This window comes from Nicotiana tabacum, chromosome 1 (genome assembly GCF_000715075.1).
Source record: "Nicotiana tabacum cultivar K326 chromosome 1, ASM71507v2, whole genome shotgun sequence".
NCBI classification, from domain to species: domain Eukaryota; kingdom Viridiplantae; phylum Streptophyta; class Magnoliopsida; order Solanales; family Solanaceae; genus Nicotiana; species Nicotiana tabacum.
Window position 1 is genome coordinate 170,361,165 of NC_134080.1, and position 9,361 is coordinate 170,370,525.

The window sequence follows — 9,361 nt, forward strand, 5'->3', positions numbered from 1 at the left end:
CCAGTACCAAAGAAGGATAGGAGGGTCAGAGTCTATGTCGACTACTGGGATCTCAACCGGGTCAGTCCCAAAGACATTTTCCCTTTGCCAAATATACACATCCTGATTGACAATTGCGCCAAGCATGAACTACAGTTATTTGTAGATTATTTCGCTGGTTATAATCAAATCTGGATGGATGAGGAAGAAGCTGAGAAAATAGTTTTCATTACGCTGTGGGGAGTGTACTGTTACAAGATGATGTCGTTCAGGCTGAAGAATGCAGGGCCACCTATATGAGGGCCAGGACTACCATTTTCCATGATATGATATACAAGGAGATAGAGCTATATGTGGATGATGTTATTATAAAATCCAAGAAGGCCACTGACCACATGGAAGATCTGAGGAAATTCTTCAATAGACTGCGGAGATACAACCTGAAACTAAACCCCGCAAAGTGCGCATTTGGGGTTCCTGCTGGGAAATTGATTGGGTTTATTGTGAGTCGCCGAGGAATAGAACTGGATCCATTGAAAGTCAAAGTTATTCAGGAACTGCCACCGCCAAAGAAAAAGAAGGATGTGATGAGTTTCTTGAGATGGCTTAACTACATCAGCCGATTCATAGCGCAGTCTACAATTATCTGTGAACTAATCTTTAAGAAGTTCACCGAACGGACCGATGACTGCCAAAAGGTCTTCGACAGAATCAAGGAGTACCTATCAACACCACCAGTATTAGTCCCGCCCGAGCAAGGTAGACCCTTATTACTCTACCTTGCAGTGTTATATGGAGCTTTCGGTTGCATTCTGGGCAGCATGATGAAATGGGGAGGAAGGAGCAAGCCATCTATTATCTCAATAAGAAGTTCACCTCGTACGAGGCCCGGTATTCTCTATTGGAATGCACCTGTTGTGCTTTGACTTGGGTAGCTCAGAAGTTGAGACATTACTTTTGCACCTATACTACATATCTCATATCGAGAATGGATCCCTTGAAGTATATCTTTCAAAAGCCCATGCCCACCAGCAAGCTAGCCAAGTGGAAAATCCTATTGAGTGAGTTCGACATTGTTTACGTAACTCAGAAAGTGGTCAAGGGACAGGAACTGGAAGACCACCTTGCTGAAAACCCCGTGGATGGAAGATACAAACCCTTGAAAACGTATTTTCCTGATGAAGAGGTATCATTCATAGGAGAAGACATTGTATAATCCTATGACGGTTGGAGAATGTTCTTCGATGGAGCAGCAAACGTCAAAGAAGATGGCATGGGAGCAGTCCTGATATTAGAAACCGGTCAGCATTATCCGGTGTCTGCCAAACTCAGGTTCCCCTGCACCAACAATATGGCAAGTATGAAGCCTACATCTTAGGACTCAAAATGGCCATTGACATGAAAGTTCAAGAACTGCTAGTGATTGGAGATTCAGACTTGCTTATACATCAGGTACGAGGAGAATGGATGACCAAGAACTCCAAGATACTCCCATATCTACATCACGTACAGGACTTGAGAAAGAGCTTCACGAAGATGCAATTCCAGCATGTTCCTAGAATCCAGAATGAGTTCGCTGATGCATTGGCTACCCTATCATCTATAATACAACATCCTAACAAGAATTTCATTGATCTAATTCTAATGAAAATCCATAATAAGCCATCTTACTGTGCCCATGTCAAAGAGGAAGCAGACGAAAAACCTTGGTTTCATAATATCAAGGAATATTTGGCAAAAAGAGAGTACCTAGAGCTTGCAAATCCTACTCAAAAATGCATATTTCGGAGGTTGTCCAACAACTTCTTTCACAACGGAGGAATCCTGTATAGGAAGACTCCCAATATGGGATTATTGAGATGTGTCGACGCAAAGGAAGCATCCAGGTTACTAGAGGAAATTCATGTTGGGACCTGTGGTCCATATATGAACGGTTTTGTCTTAGCAAAAATGATACTCTGGGCTGGTTACTTTTGGATGACTATGGAAACGGTCTGCATCCAGTATGTACGGAAATTCCATCGATGACAGATACATGCAGACATGATCAAGGTACCTCCAAGCTATCTTCATACAACAAGCTCATTGTGGTCGTTCGCCGCCTGGGGAATAGATGTTATTGGACCAGTTGAGCCTGCCGCTTCGAAGCAGTGACTTACAAAGTCGTGACTAAGAAAGTCATGGCAGACTTTGTCCGCGACCACATTGTTTGTAAATTCGGAATTCCAGAATCAATCATTACTGATAAAGGCTCCAACCTCAACAGCGACTTGATAAAAGCTATGTGCGAAACATTCAAGATCAAACACAAGAATTCCATAGCCTATAGGCCTCAGATGAATAGAGTTGTAGAAGCCGCCAACAAGAATATCAAGAAGATATTGAGGAAAATGATAGAGAAACATAAACAGTGGCACGAGAAGTTATCATTTGCTCTTCTAGGGTATCGTACCACAGTTCGCACATCAACTGGGGCAACCCCCTATATGCTGGTTTACCGTACAGAGCTGTCATTCCCACTGAGGTAGAAATTACTTCCCTAAGGATCATACAAGAAGTTGAGCTCGACGATGCAGAGTGGGTCAAAAGTCGTTATGAGCAACTAGCCCTTATAGATGGAAAGAGAATGAATGCAGTTTGCCATGGTAAACTCTATCGGAACAGAATGTCCAGAGCCTTCAACAAAAGAGTCAAGCCAAGACAGTTCACACCGGGGTAGCTAGTGTTAAAGAAAAATTTTATGCATCAAGATGAAGCAAAAGGGAAGTTCTCTCCCAACTGGCAGGGTCCATATATGGTTCACCGGGTTTTAACAGGAGGAGCCCTCATACTTGCAGAAATGGACGGAGAAGTTCGGCCAAAGCCGATCAACTCAGATGCAGTCAAGCGTTACTATGTGTAATCTTTATGCTTTCCTTATATGATGTAATTGAACTACGCCTGACATGATTCCCATTTAAGAGGGGATACGTAGGCAGCCCTATGAGTTCGGTCACAATTCAATAAAAATTTCATTTCCCCCCGTAATTGGTAATTGGAAACTGATGCATAATTTTGAGGAGGACCCTCAAAATTCTGAAGTAATTTCAGCCAATCGCCATGCAAGCAGCAGTCAAAAACGTCAACCCATCAAACTAGGGCAGAATTTTGAGGAGGACCCTCAAAATTTCGTAGCAGGAGAGGTTGCAATGTTGTGAACTACGTAATAGTCGTCAGTTCATCTAAAAGCTATTTTTAGTTATATATTTATGTCATACTTTTACAAAATCATGCATGATTGTTATTGAAACTGCTTTGTTTAGCAGTGCTACCCCAATGATACAGACAATATCACCAGATCAAAGCCGAACGAGTCAAGCAATGCCAGCGGGGATGCGAAGTAACCTCCCCCTTACAAAACTCACAATTTTTCTTTGGATGGAGGCACTAGGATTGTGAAGTCATTAGACATACTGTACACCCATGGGACAAACATTGTTCAAAATACAATTTTCAGAACTATTGCACTTACCAACATTTACTATCAGCACACACAGTAATGCCCCATAGTCACAATGTTACAATCTGCTATCAGCTAAGAAATCTCTACTATCATTCGTTATTTTATCTCTTGCATAAGGCTACCATTCTGCCTTCCGAGACTAAACACTCTCTCGATCTGCATTTCTGCATAAGGCTACCATTCTGCCTTCTGAGGTTAAGGTCTTCCTCCATCTGTATTCGTATCTTTGCATAAGGCTAACCTTCTGCCTTCCGAGACGAAACGTTGTCTCCACCTGCGTTTGCATTGCATAAGGCTACCATTCTGCCTTTAGAGGTTAAGCTCTACCTCTATCTGTGTTCGCATCTTTGCATAAGGCTACCATTCCACCTTCCGAGACTAAACGTTGTCTCCATCTGCATCTGTATTGCATAAGGCTACTATTATGCCTTCCAATATTGCATAAGGCTACTATTCTGCCTTCCAATCTTGCATAAGGCTACCATTCCGCCTTACGAGACTAAACGATGTCTCCATCTGCATCTGCATTACATAAGTCTATTATTCTTCCTTCCAATCTTGCATAAGGCTACTATTCTGCCTTCCGAGACTAAACATTGTCTCCATCTGCATTTCCTAAGGCTATCTTTTTGCCTTCCGAGGCTAAGCTCTGCCTCCAATGTTCTTCGAAACTAAGCGCGATCTCAAGCACTATTCATCTCGCTTTTCTTACTGGCTAAGCTCTGCCCTTCAATTCGCAAGACTAAGCTCTGTCTTGTCCGTATCATATTACTGCATCCTTCATGGGCTGAAATATCGCCAACTCATCCAAAGGCGTCATCGTTCGGAGGAACCATCCTCACAACCCGAGAATACCATATCATGGCCTGAGGATCTCTTTCAATCTTTTGCATATCATTATTCAAAGGCGTCATGGTTCGGAGGAACTATACTCATAACCCGAGAGCATCATTTTATGGCCTACGAATCCTTTATCATACGCTTCATGGCCCAGGACATCATCCTCATCGACCGAAGATAACATTCATGGTCTAACGGGAATTTGCATCATGTTTAAATTTACACACAATATATGCTTGTATTGCTTATTTGTAGGTAAGCCGGCAAGCAACAGCAACCCCCAGTAGGAGCGATCTCGCTCCAGTTTCTTTAGCCACATCGATCCTAACAATTCCCGTAAACTGTTCACTCACCCAACCCTAGATGTAGCGTCTGTTCTTGAGATCGCTTCATCGGTATACTCCGTCGATGGATCCTGAACTACATACGGCCTGATTTCTGTAAAACCAGGGATATGTAGGGAACTCAAAAGCTAGGGTGCAGCCTAAATCTTCCCAAACCATTTTGCTCGATCAAAATTGGCCATCATTTGTTTACCCGAAAACTCTTTCATCCTTCCCGGGTATAGAGGGGCAACTATTCATACACAATTTTTCCCTGAATATTTTCAATATGCAAAATACCTTCAAAATAGCATCTATGTATATATAAGCATGTCCAAGGTTTTTATTATTTGTTTCATTATTTTAAGGTTTTAAGTTGATTTATTTTCTCCCATTTTATCCATAAAATCCCCGATAATTATTTCAAAAAGTATTGTTTTGATAATTCATCTATTGGATTTCTATATTTATGCCAAAATATGGCTAAGGTAATTTTTACATATTTTTATAATTAAATTTAGTATTTTTAAAGCTAAATTGCACTATATTGCAATATTAGCCCTTTTAAGGTTTAATTAGGTTTTATATGCATAAAATTGGATCCTGTATTTTCAAATTGCTAATTATGTATTGTAAATCATTTTAGCATTTTAAAATTATTTTTAGAAATTATCTACTATTTTATATAAATTAAATAGGGAAAACTAGCTATTTAACTTATAGCCAAAATTGGCTTTCAATTTTAGCCTAAATCAAACAGACCCCAACCCAAGTGAAAAACCCACCAGACCTAAGCCCAAGACCAAGCCCAAGCCATACCTGACCCACCTACCCCATTCAATCTTGACCATTGATCATTCAGATCAACGGTCCCCATTTCCCCTTCCTAAATTAAACCCAAACGACCCCCCCAAACCCTCTCATTCTTAATTCACTCAACCGACTCTCATCTCTCTCTATCTCTCTCTCTCTCTGGTTCTCTCTAGAACCTTCTCCCCTCCCCTCCTCTCTGATGAACCTCATCAACCTTCTCCGCCCACCTCCTTACCTGAATCCATGGTGGTCTCACCACCTACCAGCCTTATGGCTCCCTCTTGAACACGTGTAAACGTTTTGAGGTTTTCAAGTGAACCAGAGGCGGTTCACTTGCCTCCCATGGTTTCCCATGCCATTTTTTGGACATCAATGGTGGTTCGAGTAAGATCTGTGACTTTTCCGGCTAAACCGGTAACTTTTCAAGGTTTTCTCACCTTCTCTGGGTTCTCTGAAACTCCAACTTTAAATATTTTCTAATTTTTTTCAGATCTGTCGTAGATCTGTGTTTATTATGAACCTTTTGATGTTTTCCTCAAAGGTTTTTTCGATTTTTTCAAAGTGACTCTCTGTCTTCAAGGTTAGGGTTTCTTAACCTCTTTTAAAAGGCTTCTCCTCTGATTTTTAGTATTGTCATATGATTTTACTATTTTTAAACGGTTTATTTATGTTTTATTCTACCTGATTCATCATGATGAAAACCCTATCTATTTTGGTTCTATCCGGGATTTTGGAACTGTCTTTGTTTATTTGATTTGTATGTATACCTATTTCGATTGAGTTCTTTATGGTTATATCCTTTTCTTTGTTTATCTTAACTAATTCTGAGTTCTCACCGCTTTTGTAACTCAACTCTGTTATAACCCTAATTTCTTAAAGATTTCTTCACTTGTTACTGTGAGTTTTAAAGACTCTCTTTACTTGTTTCTGTGTGTTGGCCTGATATTCTTCACCTGTTAGGTTGGGTTTTCACTCTGGTTCTATGTGTTAGCTTTTGTTGATTGCCATTCTTCGAGTGGGTTCTGTTTACTACTGAGTATTTAGCCTACCCATCCCACTTCTGTATGTTTGTGTTCGTCTAGTTTGCTTCTTTTGTTAATATGGTTGACCTTGCATGTCTGATACTCCTGTTCATTCTTCTCTATTTATATGTCGAAGTGCAAAATTATGACTCCCTCTTGATTGATCCTGATTTCCTTAAATTACGGTGTGATTGCAAGGTTTTCTCAAAAAACCCTAAAATTTTACTTGTTTATTTAAGTTGATTGATTGCATTCCTTTATTTGCTGTGATGCTTCATTCTTGCTGAATCCTTTCCCCAAATTAGTGTATTCTGTACTTAGACTCAATCATATGCCCTATACTTTTACTACCCCTTATATGGTAAAACCCAATCTTTCTCAAACTGATTTTCTTTCCTTAATTATCCCTGTTAGTATCTGTTTGAGCTGTAATTCCTTGATTAAAGGGAAGTACTTGTATTAATTGAATTCTAATTGTGATTACTTTCATAATTGTGTTAAACCTTTACTTGTTACCTTATTTTCTACTTATTTTGAAAGCTATAAATACCCTAAGTCTTTCATTAACAAGACATGAACTTGGCTTTCAAAAACCCTTCTCCCTTACTTAAAAATTCCGTGCTATTCTACTACTATAGGCTAGATGCAAGGCAAGGCTAATCATCTGTAAGCCTTGGTTTTTTCATTTGTTTACCTCTATCTTCACTGGTATGTCCTAGTTCAATTTAAAGCCTCAACAACAATATGTTTCTATTCCCACTTCAGTTTTATTTTACTTCTGGACTGCTTTTACCTTTGTTTTTTTTTGTGAAACATGCTGACATGACTCCCCTCCCTTTAAATTCATGTGATTCAAGTAAGCCTGGATGATTGCATTTTCTTACCTACTGTGTACTTACCATCTTTTGAATCCCAAATCCCCTATACCTCCACTATACGTTTTATGGATGGTTTGTGATTATGCTAGTGTCTATCTATCTCTGAGCATGTCCCTACCAGTCCTAATATTCTTGTTGAAGTCAGGTGTCTGTAGTCGATATATATGTATCCCCGAATCCCCTTTTACCCCATATGTGATTACTGAATTCATTCATTTGTTGTGTGTGGTCTTACCTTGAAGTGTTTGAACTCTGTCTTATTAATACAACTTCTTTCAACCCTTTCTATTACTGATTGCTTTCAAAATGGACCTGTCAGTCTAGTTTTTAAACAAACTCCTTTCAAATATGTGTTATGCACTTTCATTATACTCTTAGGCCACTAGGTTCTGCCCCTTTTGGGTGAGCCTTGCCTTGGGACCCTTGAGCTCCATATGAACTTGGACACATGAAAGCTGGCCTTTCCATACTGCACTTACCTTGTCTTGGCTATGAAATCTGGGTGTGAGCACTGCCCAGGATACCTTGAGGTCCTTAGGAACTCTGACACACTTAGATGTGAGGAAAAGCTATGAATTAATCTTGGCACTTGAGGTGATTGATTATATAACTCAGAGAGGAAGTCCTAATCAGGCTTCCTATAGTGTAAATTCTTATTTTTATTATGTAATTCATTTCAATGTTGGTCTGTAATAACTTGTTGTAAACCAGTATTGGGGTTGGCTAGTAAACAGGGATGGGGTAGATATGCATGTTATAGTTGTTAAGGGTAGAAACATGTTATTAGGTTTATGTTCCTAATTGCACAATAGAAACCATGCTTAGGGTTCATACATGCATTAGCAATCTTGCTCTTAGGTCTCTTGTTTATTGTTTCAGCATGTGCACCCTTACAAAATCATGTGCTAAAGTCTACTAATAATTAGCACTTTACTATTATGTTCTATGCTGCCATGTGCATTTAGAAATCTTGCTCTAGGAATTTCTGCAATCTTGCCATGTGCATTTAGAAATCCTGCTCTAGGAATTCTGCATCATGAGTTTTATACATGCATCTTAGATACCATGTTTTAGGATCTTATTCGTACTTGCATTCACACTTAGTGTAAACTGCTGATCATAAAAGAGGTAAAAAAAATAGCTTCACACTTGATTATCCCGTTTAAAATAATGGGATAATCTCTACATTCGTATCAACTAGAAAAGTATGCTCTTAGGTTAAAATAATTTCCAAACGGTCTTTTAATAACTCGGAATAACTGCTGCACATTACTTTCCGCCTAGGCAAGCCTTAGGTAAGTGCTTAAATAAAAACAGAATTGTCCTTGTTTAACTGCCAGTATGTTAAAAATCAGTAGGCAAGCCTGATTCGGACTTCTTTTCTGAGTCATGTGATAAATCTAATTTTGTTGTAGTCACTTAGATACCATGCTTTAGAATTCTGAATTCAGACCTTGTCTGTGTATGAGTCATGCTGTCTATATGCACTGCCTGTGGAGGTATACTTAAGCCTTTCATTTGTCTTCCGTGCTCCCTTTAAATGCAGTCCTATGTGTTCTTGTTTGTTGCCTAGCATTTTGCCTTTAAACCTGAGGGTCTGCCTACAACCTCCCTCATAGGATAGAAGTCCTAAATTCCTCCAGGACTGGTAGGAAGGGACGAATGACAGCATGCAATAGGGGTCGATACCAACCTTCGCTTTAATTACCTTCACGGGGCGAGAAAGGGTAGATATGGATATGTTGACCAGTTCGTTAATTCCACGTGTAGCCCCTCTTTGAGGAGTGTCATACCGGGTATTGCATTGATGTGAACCATATTACAAGCAAACCTAGGACACCCCTTTACATTCATAAGCATGCTTTAGATTGTAATTCTTTTCAAAATTTTGCCTTTGGCTAATTGTTTTTCAAACTTTTGTGTATTTAAACTCAAATCCCCTACTATTTTTGCCATACTTGTTTATTTGCTAATTGCACAAATTCACAAAAAACTGTCTGGCCG